The sequence below is a fragment of the Myotis lucifugus genome, unplaced genomic scaffold (genome assembly GCF_000147115.1).
Source record: "Myotis lucifugus unplaced genomic scaffold, Myoluc2.0 scaffold_878, whole genome shotgun sequence".
Lineage (NCBI taxonomy): Eukaryota > Metazoa > Chordata > Mammalia > Chiroptera > Vespertilionidae > Myotis > Myotis lucifugus.
In genome coordinates, this window is record NW_005871926.1 from 62,727 (window position 1) to 77,534 (window position 14,808).

Here is a 14,808-nt window from a genome sequence, read left to right on the forward strand (position 1 = left end):
AGGCACAGGTGGACGGGCGAGTGTCAGTTCATGTGTGTATTATTTCTTTTGTTGTTATTGTTGTTAAAACTGATTTCTCAAAAGTACTTAGAATTTCAGAAATGTCTGCCAGAGAGAATGGTGAGCTAAGCTTACAACGTGTTTCCAATCAGGGGCAGGAGGAAAACAGGGAAGTCAAAGAAAGTGTGCAGCCTCAGGAATCCGAGAGCCCAGGCAAAGGCTGCCTGGGGGTGAAGATGACTCAAGAGCAGGGTGGCCACTGTGAATACTTCATGGGCCTTGTTATGCTGTCACCGTGAGTGATTTAAGTAGGACTGACTCATTTATGTTGTCTTGAGTCTCTAAATCCCTTCAGGTGTTCCTCCAAAAATGCTAGTGTTTAAAAGTGTAAGGGTGTGTGCGTGTGTGTGTGTGTGTGTGTGTGTGTGTGACATAAAACACGGGAGGCTCCCGGCACCACAGAAAGCTGTCCCTCAAATCCAGACACCCTACTGTGTGCCAGGAACCATGCTGGATGCTTTCGGAATCCCCTCACTTATTCCTCATCACAAGCCACACAGAGAGAAAAGTTATTGTCACCATGTTACACCTTTGTATGTGATCCTGACCCCGCCCAGATGCTCTCCAAGGCTCTCCAGGGGGTGCTTACAGAGCTACCTAGGACAGGTTCTGTCTCGGGTATAGCGAGCTGGCATAGCGCTTTGCCCGTGGTACAGGCTCAGTGAATATTAGATGCCTGCATAACAAACAAATGAATGATTCTGGGGACCAAATGAGCACTGGGTTTCATGTTAGAAAGGCATCCAATTTGACTTTGGGTGCAAAATACAGAATATGTATTATAGAAGTATACACTTGAAATCTACATGGTTTTATTAACCAATGTCATCCCAATACATTTAATAAATTTTTTTTAAATAAAAAAGGAATCCAGGACTCAGTTTCTTATCACAGAATCCCCCAACTGATATAAGATAAAATCAGACCACCACTGAGCCCCTCTCCAGGGAATATCAAGTGAAGCCTGAGACTTATTGTGGGTCCTTAGGCAAAACATTGCAAAGGGCATCCCCTCACAGTTCACCATAGCATCTGGTCCTTTAGGGGCTGCCTGGAGGCTGCATACTGGGAGCCAGCCCCTGGCTTTCTCTCATATACTGAATAAAAATGATCTCGCTAGAGACATTTTCCTTGAATCCTCCTCACAGGAAGGCTCATTTCCTGCTAGTCGTGTTCACTTAATGACTTCTAAATGGAAAGACAGACATAAACAAACCCCACTACATTAAAATAGCAATCCTCCATGACCAACTAGGGTTATTCCCAGGAATTATATTTAAAAAAATATATTGAAAAGGAGAATGAGGGCTCTGGGTTAAGATGGCAGTTGAATGAATACTTCTAATTTCACTCCCTCCCCAAACCCTACTAAAATGTCAATAAAGAGAATTTTAAACCTACAAGGATGGAGCAAACAGGAAAAAAAAGACAACAGCCACAAAAGTTTTGCAGGAGGTTGGCAGACACCCATGTGGTTACTGACTTATCAGCCCTGAAGAAACAGATGTGTCAGCTGGTAGTGGAGGGAATCGAGAGCCAACCTGACTTACAGTCCAAGGTTCTCAGAAGGCACAGAACTTTGCAATCCAAGGTACCTCTGGAACTGTGGGAGAGGTGGCTAATATAAGGACCAACAAGTGAAGGAGTTAGAACTCCAAGTCACTGGGGAACAGCCCCTCCTCTATCCCAGCGAGGCTGGAGGATTTACTCTGAAGAAGGTAAAATGGAGGGTATTGGGTTGGAGAAGCTTCAAGTACGGTTATGAACGGAGATACTATGCTGAACATTGTGAAAGCAAGAGGATCACATGTCATGTGAGATGCTGAGTGCAGAGACCCGATTCTTCTCCTACCATCGGTTGTAGGCTCAATCCCCAAAGCACTGGGAGCAGGACCTTTGGCATCTAGGCAGGAGACTGGAAGACTCTACTCTGGGGTATGTCACTAGTCCAAAAGGAAAGGCCTAAAGATACTGACATAGGCGTTTTCCCAGCTCAATCGCCCAACAGTGGCAACCCCAACCTATGAGCTAGTCTTTGACTAGCTTCCCTCCCACCCCCACAACCTTATTCATGGCCAAAGATCACCAGATGTCCAGGAAATTTTCTAATGCAGAAGAGAGAGACAAAACAAACAGCCAGAAAAGTAACTTGGAGGAAACAAGTTATACAGAGAAAAGAAAGTGTCCAAGAGACCACTGTTAATAGCCTTAGAGAGACAAGAGAAGATATACTATCCATGAAATAAGAACAATTTGCTATACAAAGGAACATCCAGAGAATAGCAACAGCAACAATTATGTCTTGAAAAATAAAATCACAACAGCAGAGGCAATAACACCTGCAGAAAGATAGGAAGATAAGGTTGATTAAATCTCCTTAGAAAGTAAAGCATACATACTAAGAGATGGAACATATAGGACAGAAAAGATAAGAACCTTAGAGGACAATGCTAGGAGTTCAACATCAAAATAATAGAAGTTTCAGCAGTAGTCGGTGGACTGAAGGGTCTGGGTTTGATTTCGGTCAAGGACACATACCTGGATGCAGGTTCAATCCCCAGCCTCAGCCAGCTCTCTCTGTTTCCTCCACCCCTTTCACTCTTTCTAAAAATCAATGGAGAAATATCCTCGAGTGATTAATAATAATAATAATTATTATAATAATAATAATAATAATTAAAAAACAACAGAGGAAAATGGAAGGGAGAAAATCACCAATGAACTAATTTGAGGACATTTTCCAGAACAGAAGGACATGAGTTGCCAGATCATAAGGGTGGGTTCACCAAGACCCAAGATCGTGGATGAAAATAAACCCACACCGAGGCAACGCTAGTAGTTAAAAGCAATGCTTTCAAAATGCTGAAAAATAATTACTTTCAATCTCGAGTTTCTATCCAGTCAAGCTGTCAAGTAAAATGATAGAGTATATACATTTTCAGACCTGTAAGATTTCAGAAAGCTTACCTCCCATGCACAGTTTCTGGAAAAGGTACTAGAGAAAGTGCTCTACCGAAACCAGAAAGTTAACCAAGAAAGAACACGTGGGACACAGGAGACCCACCACAGGCAGAGGCGACGAGAACTCGGTGGAAGGTACTGAAGGGGACCCCAGGATGTCAGCTGTACTCCACAGGCACCAGTTCAGATGGGAGCAGTGCCGCTAATCAGGAGATGTTGATGGCAGTCACCGCCAAGATCCTTGATGCCGGGGGACCAGCTTTGGAATCTCAGGCCAGAATATTTGGGTGAGCCTGCTCCAATTCTTCCTTGTTCTTGCCTTGTTTTGACCAAGTGCACTGAGGTTACTGTTTTCCCCTCCGGCCCTGCTGCCTGCTCAGGAAATGTTCCACGTTGACCTGCCCCTGAGAGAAGGAGATAGGAGTGAGCTCAGAAGCAGAGAGCACAAAGCAGCCCACTGCCCTGACAATATTCCATCCAGCTGTCCAAGGTCTGGTGGACACTACAGCCCTTGCTTCAGTGAGGTCTGTGTTTCCAGGACTCCCTCATGACCGTGCCCACGGATGGGCCCAGAAAAGGTCCTTGTAAACTCTCAGAGAAGCCGAAGCCACACCAAGATCCAGAGGCTCTGTGGCATCTCTTCTCCCGAAGTCTTCACCTAGCATGAGCTTGTCCTTTCCTTCCACAGTTAGGACTATGCTTGCTTCTCAGCATTATTTGCGAATATACACATATGTGGTGAAATTATTAACAAAAGCAAGAGGAGGATTTACCTGAAAGTCAAGAGACTCCTTCCCTGGGGTGGAGGAGGCAACAGGGAAGTGGATATGACTGGGGGAGGGGAACTCAGGGATTCTAAGATAGTGGTCATGTCCTATTTCTTACCCTATGTGGTAGATATATGGGTGTTCATTTTATTATTTGTTTTAAAATAATATATACTTTTTTCCTTTTTTGCATGTACTTTTATATACTCTTCTGAATGACGATATATTTTTTCAATATCAATTTAGATGCATTCAATAATATATCAATAGGCCAATTAAGAAAACTATCATTACCTGGCCTATGAACCAGGAGGTCATGGTTCAATTCCTGGTCAGGGCACATGCCCAAGTTGCAGGCTCAATCCCCAGTGTGGGGCATGCAGGAGGCAGCCGATCAATGATTCTCTCTCATCATTGATGTTTCTATCTCTCTATCCCTCTTCCTTCCTCTCTGAAATCAATAAAAACATTTAAAAGAAAACTATAATCATAATGGAAGGATATCTCCTAAATTGATAAAAATTCTATTTCAAAAGAATAGCTAACCCTATAATTAACAGTAAAAATTTTAAAATCCCTTAAAATTAAAAATGGAGATCTTGCTATTAATGCTGACATTTAACTTTGACTTGCAAATTGTTACCATTGCAAAAAGATGAGAAGAAAAAGAAGGAGGAAGATGAAGAGAAATAGAGAAAGGAGAAGAGGAGAAGTAAAAATAAATGTAAAATATTGGAAAAGAGTAAGGAGAAGCCAAAATATCATTACATTGTGAAACATTTGGAAAACATTAGAAAAAAATGTAATTAAATTAAAGCAAAATATTCCCATCAATAGCTTTTCTACTTAAGGATTGGAAGAAAAATCACATTTTACATGGGCAAAATACTTTAAAGAGAGAAACTTTCTACAAAATGAAAAGAACCTATGTGAAGAAAACTACAAAACTTGACTGAGAGATACAAAAGAGGCCTCAATAAATCCTTTCATAATGTGTATGTACATCAAATCATCCATTATACAGTTTAACTGTATTATAATTTTGTCAACTATACACCAATAAAGCTTAAGAAAAGGAAAAGACCTTGATAAATGATTTTGGATCAACCTCTCAACATTTTATAAGGTCATTCAATTCTTGATTTATATGCTGAGTACTATTCCAATTAAAATAAAATATCAATGAGATTTTAAAAATTTGAAATAATTATTCTAACGCTCACCTGTAAGACTAACTGGCAAAATTCTGAAGAACCTTTGGGAAAAGAAGAGTGGCCAATAGGATGTATGGCAAAAACTTGCTCCCCTGGCTAATATGTATTCATTTACATAAATGTTAAGCTAATTACAAAGTTGCAATGATTTAAAAATCATTTACATAAATATTAAACTATGTTACAGAGCTACAATAGTTTTTTACAAAACTGTGATTCTGGCACAAGAATCAATAGGAAGGTCAAAGCAGTGGGAAGAAGCGCTAACCAAATTGTTGCCGCGTTTCTTTGCTCTTCACAGCAGAAATTCTCCAGGGTCGTCTGCACCATCGTCTCTACTTTCTTACCTCCTGTCCAGCTTCTGAAACAACTCTTGTCAAGTCACCATGGCCTTTAGATGGCCAAGTCCAATGGACCATAATCTTCTTCCTTGACCTTCCTGAAACCTTGACCTTCCTGAAACAGTAGACCCATCGGTCACTTCTCCTTGCACACTCATTCTTCTTGATTCTGGAGACTCCTCCTTTGGCCCTCTGCCTCCTCCACATCCAGTCTTCCTTGCCTAGGTGACCTCACTTGGTAATACGGCTTTAAGTACCTACTCTGACCTCTAAGTTCCAGACTGGTATTGTTCAACCACCTCCCTGACACCTCTACTTAGCTAAGAGATGCTGCAAACTTTTCACGTCCAAAATAGAATTCTTTTCCCAACCATTCTCCCTGCACACACACACACACACACACACACACACACACACACAAAACCGTTACCAAAAGATCTTTTTCCTCAGCCTCCCATTCTTTCCTACTTTATTCATTAGTTCTGCCTTTCTCCACTCCGTTGGCTGGCCGAGAATAGAGCTGCTGTGCCTCATTCCTCTCTTGCTCTCACCCTTACATCTAATTCATCAGCAAATCCAGAACCCTTCTCACATCAATGCCCCTCACCTCTCCATCACCAACAACATCTCACCTAGATCACTGCTTCCTCTCCCCAGCCTCCGGCAACTACTGATCCTTTTACTGTCTCCATCGTTTTGCCTTTTCCAGAATGCCATTTGATTGGAATCATACACTGTGTACCTCTTCAAATTGGCTTCTTTTGCTTAAGATCTAACAGATGTTCAAGAGGAAATTGCTGTTGTTGCATTGATTTTGATATTTGTACATAAACACTGACTTTTTTAGCATTATTTTGTATTTGTTGTACTTTAATACCTGTACAGTTCCAGGAATAAAAATCTGGAAATCTGAGAGAGAGAGAGAGAGAGAGAGAGAGAGAGAGAGAGAGAGAGATCGGCTCCCTCCTGCACGCCCTATACTGGAGATCGAGCCCACAACCTGGGCATGTGTCCTGACCAGGAATCGTGACCTCCTGGTTCATAGGTCAACACTCAACTACGACCCACACTGGCTGAGCTAAAATTTTAATTTTTTAATTTATATAAATTTATATTTTTGTTAATCCTTACCTGAGGTTATTTTTTCATTGATTTTTAGAGAGAGTGGAAAGGAGAGAGAGAACCAGAGAGAGAGAAACCTTGATGTGAAAGGGACACATGGATTATTTGCCTCCTGCATACTGTGGATCAAGCCTGCAACCAAGGTACTTGCCCTTGACCAGAATCAAACCCAGGATCCTTCAGTCCACGGGCCGATGCTCTATCCACTAAGCCAAACAGGCTAGGGCAAATTTTTATTTTTTTAATTTCTTTATTTTGTTGTTCTACTTATTTATGCATTCATTGGTTGCTTCTTGTATGTGCCCTGACCAGGATCGAACCTGCAACCTTGGTATCAGGACAATGCTCTAACCAACTGAGTTACCCCACCAGGGCTATGCATTACTTTTTAATCAATACAACACACATCACCCAGGTGGGTGTATCAACACATTGAACCCATCCACCATCCAAGAATCCTGTTCTCTTCCTGGATCCCATGCTAGGATTCCCCTCACCTCCTCCCAGTGGCCTGGCTAACATATTCCCTGCAGTCACTTCCCTGTCTAGCCTTCCAGGGCTCAAGTGTTCTCTCACTTCCAGAGGATCCTGGTTCTCACATGCCCTCCATTCATGCTAAGAGGCTTTCTGCCCCTTCTCCCGGGACAGGGGGTGCACATCCCAGGGTACTCCTAGGAGGGGACAGTGGACCAGGAGCAGCATGGGGCTTGCATTCGCCATTTGAGAGTGGCGTTTGGTTTGGTCCTGAGAGGCAGAGGGAGGGGGATGACAGGGAGAAGGGCCACAGCAGAATCAGCAAAAAAGACACAGGGCGGGCTCCTGAGCCCAGCTCTGTAGGGCTATCCCCTCCCAGGAGGTCAGAACACCTCCCCAGCACCCAGAAGGCCAGTGCCTACAGGTGACTTCCTGCTCTCTCCAAGAGAGGTAAAGAAAAGTGGGGCGGCCCTGACTGGTTTGGCTCAGTGGATAGAGCGTCAGCCTACGGACTCAAGGGTCCCAGGTTCGATTCCGGTCAAGGGCATGTACCTTGGTTGCGGGTACATCCCCAGTAGGGAGTGTGCAGGAGGCAGCTGATCGATGTTTCTAACTCTCTATCCCTCTCCCTTCCTATCTGTAAAAAATCAATAAAATATTTTTAAAGAAAAAAGAAAAGTGGGGCAAGTGAGAAGCAGAGTGGTGAGGAGAAGGAGGCTTGAGGAACAGAGATGGGAACCCAGGAGCCCTACCTGCTCTGGTCTCCCCCACTCCCCTCCTGTGGCTGGCTCCTTGGTTGCGGGGAGGTGGATGTGGAGCTGGCAGAGGGTCCCTCCAGTGAGTCCCTTGCATTTCATCTCTTTGTGTCTTTAGCTCTTGGGGATTAGGGGTGGATAGAGCAAGGGTCAGGGAGGTCTGCTGCATGCTTTACTCTGTAATTTAAAAAAACAAAGCAATGCTTTAATCGTTTGACAAGGACAGCTGTTCCAAATGTGTATTTCATGGATCTCCGTCTCCTCATTTCTGCAGCCCTTAGACTTAACTCACTCTTACTGTTTTCCAGTGTGTCAGACTCCTCATTTGCAAAGTGGGGGTGATAATAGTGCTTCCTTCACAGAGTCACCAGGAGCACTGAATGAATTAGTATATATGAAGTGTTTTGAACACATAGAAATGGCACATAAAATACTATGGACATGTTTGCTATTATATTACTACTAGAGGCCCGGTGCACAAAATTCATGCACTTGGGGGGAGTCCCTCCGCCCGGCCTGCACCCTCTCACAGTCCAGGAGCCCTGTGATCTATGGCCCCAAAGAGGGAGGCCCCGCCCACCCACCACAGTGCCACCCTCCCTCTGCGGGGCAATCATGGGGCAATGGTGCCCCGTGCCCCCCCCCCCCGACCAATTGCATTGCACCCGCCTTGGCTGGCCTGGCGCCAGTGCGTGTCATAGCATGGTCATCCGGACAGTCTTCTGCTGTTCGGCGTTTGGTCGATTTGCATGTTACACTTTTATTATTATAGATGGTGTCATGGTTCCAGGAGTGACAAATAAAGCCACTGGGGGGAATGGCGGAGAAGTTTGGGGACAGTGAGTAGAAGAGATTGGTGGGGATGGAGGTACCAGGAGAGGGTGGGGACAAGGAAGAGATGAAAGTGGCTGGGAGAGGATTCCTACCAGGAATGGCCTACAAGGTGCGCTCTAGCCAGCAGGTAAAGGGACCGAGCTTGTGGCTGGCAGGAGCTGTGATGCCATCTGCAAAGTTGATCTGTTTAAGTTTTATAGGGCAGAGTAGGCCCCAGGGGAAAGTGTCCTGGTTCTCACATCCCGGTGAAAAAGCACAGTCCCTTCCTAGAGCAGAGGTCCCCTCATCCGCCCCCCCCCATCCTCCTGCCGCCCACGGACCACCCAGGCACGGGATTGGGGGTGGGATGGGTGATAGGTCAGTGGCTGCGCTGGGGGCTCTGCTCCAAGCCCCGCCTCCCACACAAACTAGAGTAGGAGGAAACCTCAGCTGGGGTTTGCCTTTTGACAGCCTGAAGCCTTCCCACAAGTGCCTGAGGAACTCAGCTGTTTCCACAGCAGGGGAATGGAGACCTGCTGCCCTGAGATGCTTCTGCCTCTGACCCCATCCCCCCACCCCCCAGGGTAATGCCCCCATCCTTCAGGTGCTTGGAGGACAGAGAGGAGCAGCTGAGAGGCCTGCAGGGCTGGGGGAGGACGACAACAGTTCCCAGGGCATCATCCAGGGGAGGCCTGGTCAGGCTGGCGGTGGTGGAAGGCATGCCCCTCTCCTTCTAAGCCAACAGCCCAACAGAGGGGGGGCTCCCCAGCTCACCTGTGCAGGCCTCCCGCCTCCCCGTGCCAAGGGCTGGGAGGAATCTCGCAGCAATCTCTAGTCCTCATCTCAGCCCTCCTCCCGCGTCCTGATACCTGAGGCCTCCGTTATGTAAATGTCAGAATTACTAAATGGCAAAGTTGATGCTGGGGACACGCAACCACCTCACCTACCAGAGGGCCTGGGCTGCACAGGAAATGAGGGAGGGGCTGCTGGTGAGAAGAGAGGAACCCTTCTGGATGCCTTCCGGTCCTTTCTCCCCCTCACCCACTCCCTCTCCTGGGCTTGGGTGGGAAGTGTGGTATCTCCCCTGCCGGTTGTGGGTACCAGCAGCTTATGTTGACAGGCGTCCTACTCCCACCACAGGTGTAGCCCCTGATCGGGTTGCCTGTGGGAGGGGGGCTGGAGGAAGCCCTTTGTAAAACCTTTCCGGGAAGAAGGGCCGGGGTGAGGGGGGCTAACTGGAAATACTAGAGCCTCTGCTACTGGAGCAGATTACTTAAAGCACCGGTTTCACAAGGAGAAATAAGCCGTTCAGCGAACTCATCCCTAATTCCCAAATCCTAACACTGAGTCTGAGTCCGTGTGACTTGGGAGGCCTGTGTTCCGGTCCTGTCCTGGGCAGGGCTGTGAAGAAGGCCCTGCCCCTTCTCTCAGGGCTGGGCCGCTGCTGATAGGAAGGTGAAGTCATGTCTGCGTGGGCCGGGCAGGAAGGGCCTGCAGGGTGGGGACCTCCGGGAGCTTAAGGGGAGCTTGGGCGGCGCTAAGGGGACCCAGAGGCGACATTGAGAAGCGGAGGTGAGGAGAGACTGCTTCATCCGGGCACCCTGGGCAAGGCTGTGCACCTCCCTGGGGGACCAGGCTCTGCCAACGGAAGGAAAGTGGGTGCTGCTCCTGCCCCAGCCCTCACAGCCAGTGTGTGGGGGGCTTGGGTGACATATGGTGGGAGCTCAAAAAATACCCACTGGTTGAATGAACACAGGGGAGAAGGGGACGGAGGTGGATCTCTAGATCCACACTGTTCACCGGGAGCCTCATGGACCAGCACCTCCTCACAGCGCCCCCCTGGCCTTGTCCCCGGGGCTGAAGGAACCTGGTAAAAGGCTGGTTCGGAGAAGGGAGCCCCGGAAAGGGGGTGAGGGCAGACCCTAGAGCAGGGTTTCTTGATCCTGGGAGGTGGATCCCCCTTCTGAGAATCTGGTGGAAGTTCGGCTCCCTCTGCCCAGATAAGGGCACAGACACACAATCTTGCATCCACACGGCAGGCGGTCATCGAGCCCCCAGAGGCCATCCCTGAGCCCCAGCCCACGAAGTTCTCTCTCCTTCGATCCTGACACTGCCCAGGTACCTATCCTCTGTGCCCCAGGCCTCGGGGAGCTTACAGGCCAGACCAAGAGGAAACCCAAAGGACTGACAGCCAAAGCCGAGGTGGCTGTGTGGTCTCCAGGAGGGAGAGGTTCATTTCCAGGCTGAGTCAGCCTTGGCGTCACGGCGAGTCCCCGGGCTCTGGAGTCAGCCGGGCTCTTCATCCTTACCGTGGGGATTCCGGCCCACCTCCTAGGGATGGTGTGCGAAGTCCATGGGTATAAACACGCCACAGATTCTCCCTCTAGCTACGGAGGGGAGCATCCTAGCGAGGTGCGAGAGGGTGAATAATACCCTCCAGAAAAGTCCACGTCCCGCTCTCCAGACCCTATGCACGTGACCTCATCCGGCAAAAGGGACTTTGCAGATGTGACTCCGTTCGGGTGTTGAGGTGGGGGGCGGGGAGGAGATGACTGTGGATTCCCCGGGTGGACCCAATGTCATCACAAGAGTCCTTGTTAGAGGGAGGCAGGAGGGTCAGAATCACAACAGATGGGGAAATGGAAGCCGAGGTCAGAAAGACAGGGGGATCTGAAGATGGAGGAAGGGGCCATGAGCCAAAGAACTCGGGCGCCTCTAGGAGCTGGAAAAAGCACGATAAAGGATTCTCCTCTGGAGCCTCCAGAAGGGGCAATGCCTGGAGGGCCTCCAGAACTGAGAGATGGTACATCTGTGTTGTTTCCAGCTTCTATGTTTGTGGTAATTTGTTTCAGCAGCAACAGGAAACTAATACGCTAGGCCTTGCCAGAGGAGGCCCGCGCCTGCTGGGGTGAAGCTGTGGTGCAGGAGGGAGGTGAGAGGGGAATTTTTGCAACTAGGCCAGGCAAGGAGTATGCCTGTGAACAGAGGCCAGCGTGGGGTGTTCAGCCTGTGACCTCACCCTTGGCCAGCTACAGCTGTCCTGGCATCCGGACGCCTGTCAGCCCGGGGTTACATGCCTCACTGGGCCAGAAAGGGATCCCTGCGCAGCCAGGCCCCAGGCAAGGGTGGGTGTGTGGCAAAGAAGGCTGGTGCCAGGGGCGGGAGCCCAGTTACCCCAGGGCTGCAGAGGTACAGGAATGGAGGGAGGAGGCCAGCGGGGGCTGGCAAGGTGCCAGCTGAGTCCTGCACCACCTCTATCCTGGTGGGCGGGAAGCATTCCCTTCCTCTCTTCCTTTTCCCTCTCCAAACCTAGGCACTGCCGGGGAGAGTGGGAAGAGGAGGTATTTTGGGGCCACAGAGTGAGTGATGGGGTCACTATCTCCTCTCCGTGACCGCGAGGCTGGGCGGCCTTGGGAAAATCACTTTGCATCTCTGAGCCTATCTTCTCCTCTGGAAATGAGGGTGATGACCGTCCCCACATATTCCTATAATACACACGGGCACACATGTTTATAATAGGTCTCCTGTTGGTGTTGTTCCTCTGGAGAACCCACACTAGGAGCGGGAGGCAGGAGTCCCGTGTTGGTTGTGCCCAGCATGAGGTCCTGGCGGGGATGTGGAGGAAGCCAGGCGATGTGATCGAGAGGGAGTGCGAGCAGATTAGATCTTTGAACTGAATTTGAAGCCTCCAAAGCTCTGTCCCTTGACCCAGTTGAGCCGGCTTTCTCCTCACACAACTGCTGAAATGGAATCCTTTCCTGCTGCTCCCCGACCAGGGCTGTAGTCGCGTCCTTCCTGGAGGGCGCTCCTGTCCTGGGTTTCTTTAGGGCTCACAGAACCTCCAGAATTCCTAAGTTTACTCCCCTCCAACTCAGTGGTCCTCCGACAGAGGGAAGCCCCACCCGGGGGTGAGGGGGGTGGGGGGGGGGGGTACCCAGGAGAGCTGGGCTGGAAAAGGGAGGTTCAGTTTTTCTCTCTCTTGATCCGTGGCTGCAGCTCCCAGGCTCCCAATAGGCCTCGCCCTCTGCCCCTCGGAGGCGTGGAGGAGGTAGGCAGGCCCAGCGCCCTCGCAGGGCCCACCTCTTAGCAGCTGTGCCTCTCTGTGCCTCACGTTCCACCACAATATAGGGATGTGTCCTGCTGCAGAGCCGCTGAGGCTTCCCGCAGGCACCTGCCAGCGACTGGTGCTCCGTAATCCCCGACAGCAGGAAGCAGGTCTTCCAGACTCCTCTCCCCACCCCAGCCCGCCTCCCTCCGCTCTGAGATTAGACTAGTTTACCTCCAAGCCTCCCCTGTCTTCAGAAGCCATATTTTACTACGAACGCCAGCAACCAGGGAATAGTTGCCAAGGGCAGGCTTCCAGAAAGGCTGTCTGTTGCCTAGGAAACTGCCCCACACCCGTTCCCTGGGGCCCCACGGGTCCTTGGGTCCTGGCACCACCTACTGGATTCGGGGTCACGCTGCTCCTAAAGCACCCAGACCGGGAAGTCCCGTGTCCTGGAGCAGGGAACACCCTCTAGGGCCCCTGCTGGTCCTCCCCCAACATCTCCATCATCACAGATCCTTCCTATTCTTTGTCCCAAGGTTCTCCCAGAGACCAGAGGCATAGAAAGGAATTGGAAGCACCACGGACCACAGGGAGGTGGGAGCCACGTCCTTCCCTAGAGAAGGACCAAGGACAGAGGAGCAGGACTCCGGGGAGTGTGGGGTCAGAAGAAATCCCTTCCCCTTCATTGATTTCCTGAAGCTCCGAGTCCGCAGTGCAGACACACATTCCGTTCCCCACCAGCCCGCCTTCCACAGGGAGGGAGCAGTGGGGAGGCAAAGGTTAAAGTTGGGGGTGGGGGTGTCGTGTGGGGTCACAGCAAGGTCCTAACACAACATCCCCTCTGGGCTCTCTCCTCCCCCCAGCTGCTCTGCCCTGGCGGTGTCCTAGTCCTGACCCCCCTTTCCTTCTCTGGGGGAGAACCTTCCCACACACCTTGACAGCCTGTCAGGTCAGCCTGCCTCAAAGGGAATGCTGAGGAGAAGCAGAAAGCTGCTCTGCGGGGTGGGGGGTGGGGGGGGGGACACACAGGTCTCCTGTGGGATTGCTGCGCAGGCACCCTGAGCTCAGCCTGCCCTGAAAGGTGAAGGGTGAAGCAGAGCAGCTGATGTGTGGGATCAAAAGCCAGGAAGCTGGCCCTGGTGGGGCAGCTCAGTTGCTTAGAGTGCCTGCCCTGATACACCAAGGTGGTGGGTTTGATCCCAGGTCAGGGCACATAGGGGAAGCAACCAGTGAATGCATGAATGAGTGGAATGATCTCTCTCGCCCTCACTCTCTCAAAATCAATTTTTAAAATAGAAAGGAAGCTGCCCTAGACAGTTTGGCTCAGTGGATAGAGCATCCGCCTGCCAACTGAAGGGTCCTGGGTTCGATTCCGGTCAAGGGTACATACCTCAGTTGCAGGCTCGATCCCCAGCCCCAGGTTGGTACGTGCAGGAGGTAACCAATCAACGTGTCTCTCTCATATTGATGTTTCTCTCTGTGTGTCTCTCCCCCTCCCTTCCACTCTCTCTAAAAATCAATGGTTAAAGAAAAAGACGGGAAGCTGTTGGGGCAGTGCTGTGGGGGGCTCTCCTCTTCCCTCTGTTAGGATCACAGGTAGAGAACTGAGGCACATGGAGAGGGAAAGGCCGTCTGTTCCAGGATATTACTGCACTACAACTTGTTACATGTTCTAACTGGGCTGGGGGGCTACCTCCCCGACTCTGGCTGCGCTGGGGGAGGAGGGGGGCGGGGGCGGGGGCATAGCTGACTTGGGAGCCAGGTACCCAGTGGCTGTTGTAGTCAATGGCACCACCTACTGGTTTAAAAGGTCGTAGAGCAGGAAGCTGGGGAACAAAGTCTGCTGGGTACCTGACCCCACCCATCCTCCCTCCCAAGCTGACCGGAAGCTGAGGATCCTGGTGGTGACTCCCACACCCTGCAGGTAGGGGCCTTGTCCCAAGGACAATGGGTGTAGGGAGCAGGGTTGTGGGGCTAGGGCCGGAGAGGTCACAGCGGGCTACGCTGACATTACCCTCTGACCAGGTGACCTGCCTACAGTCTCCTCAGCTGAAGGCAGAAGGGCTGCTAGGGTTAAATTGGGGTGGATAGGATTGCCCCCCCAAACCCCTAATAAGGGAAGCCTGTGTGTAAAGTAGGAGGGCACCCAGAGAGTCTGGGGTTGGGGTTCTGGCCCTTACAAGCCAGGAGAGATCCTGAAGGGACAAAAAGCTCAGGGTAAAGGTGGAAGAAGAAACTGGAAGGGCCTCAGTG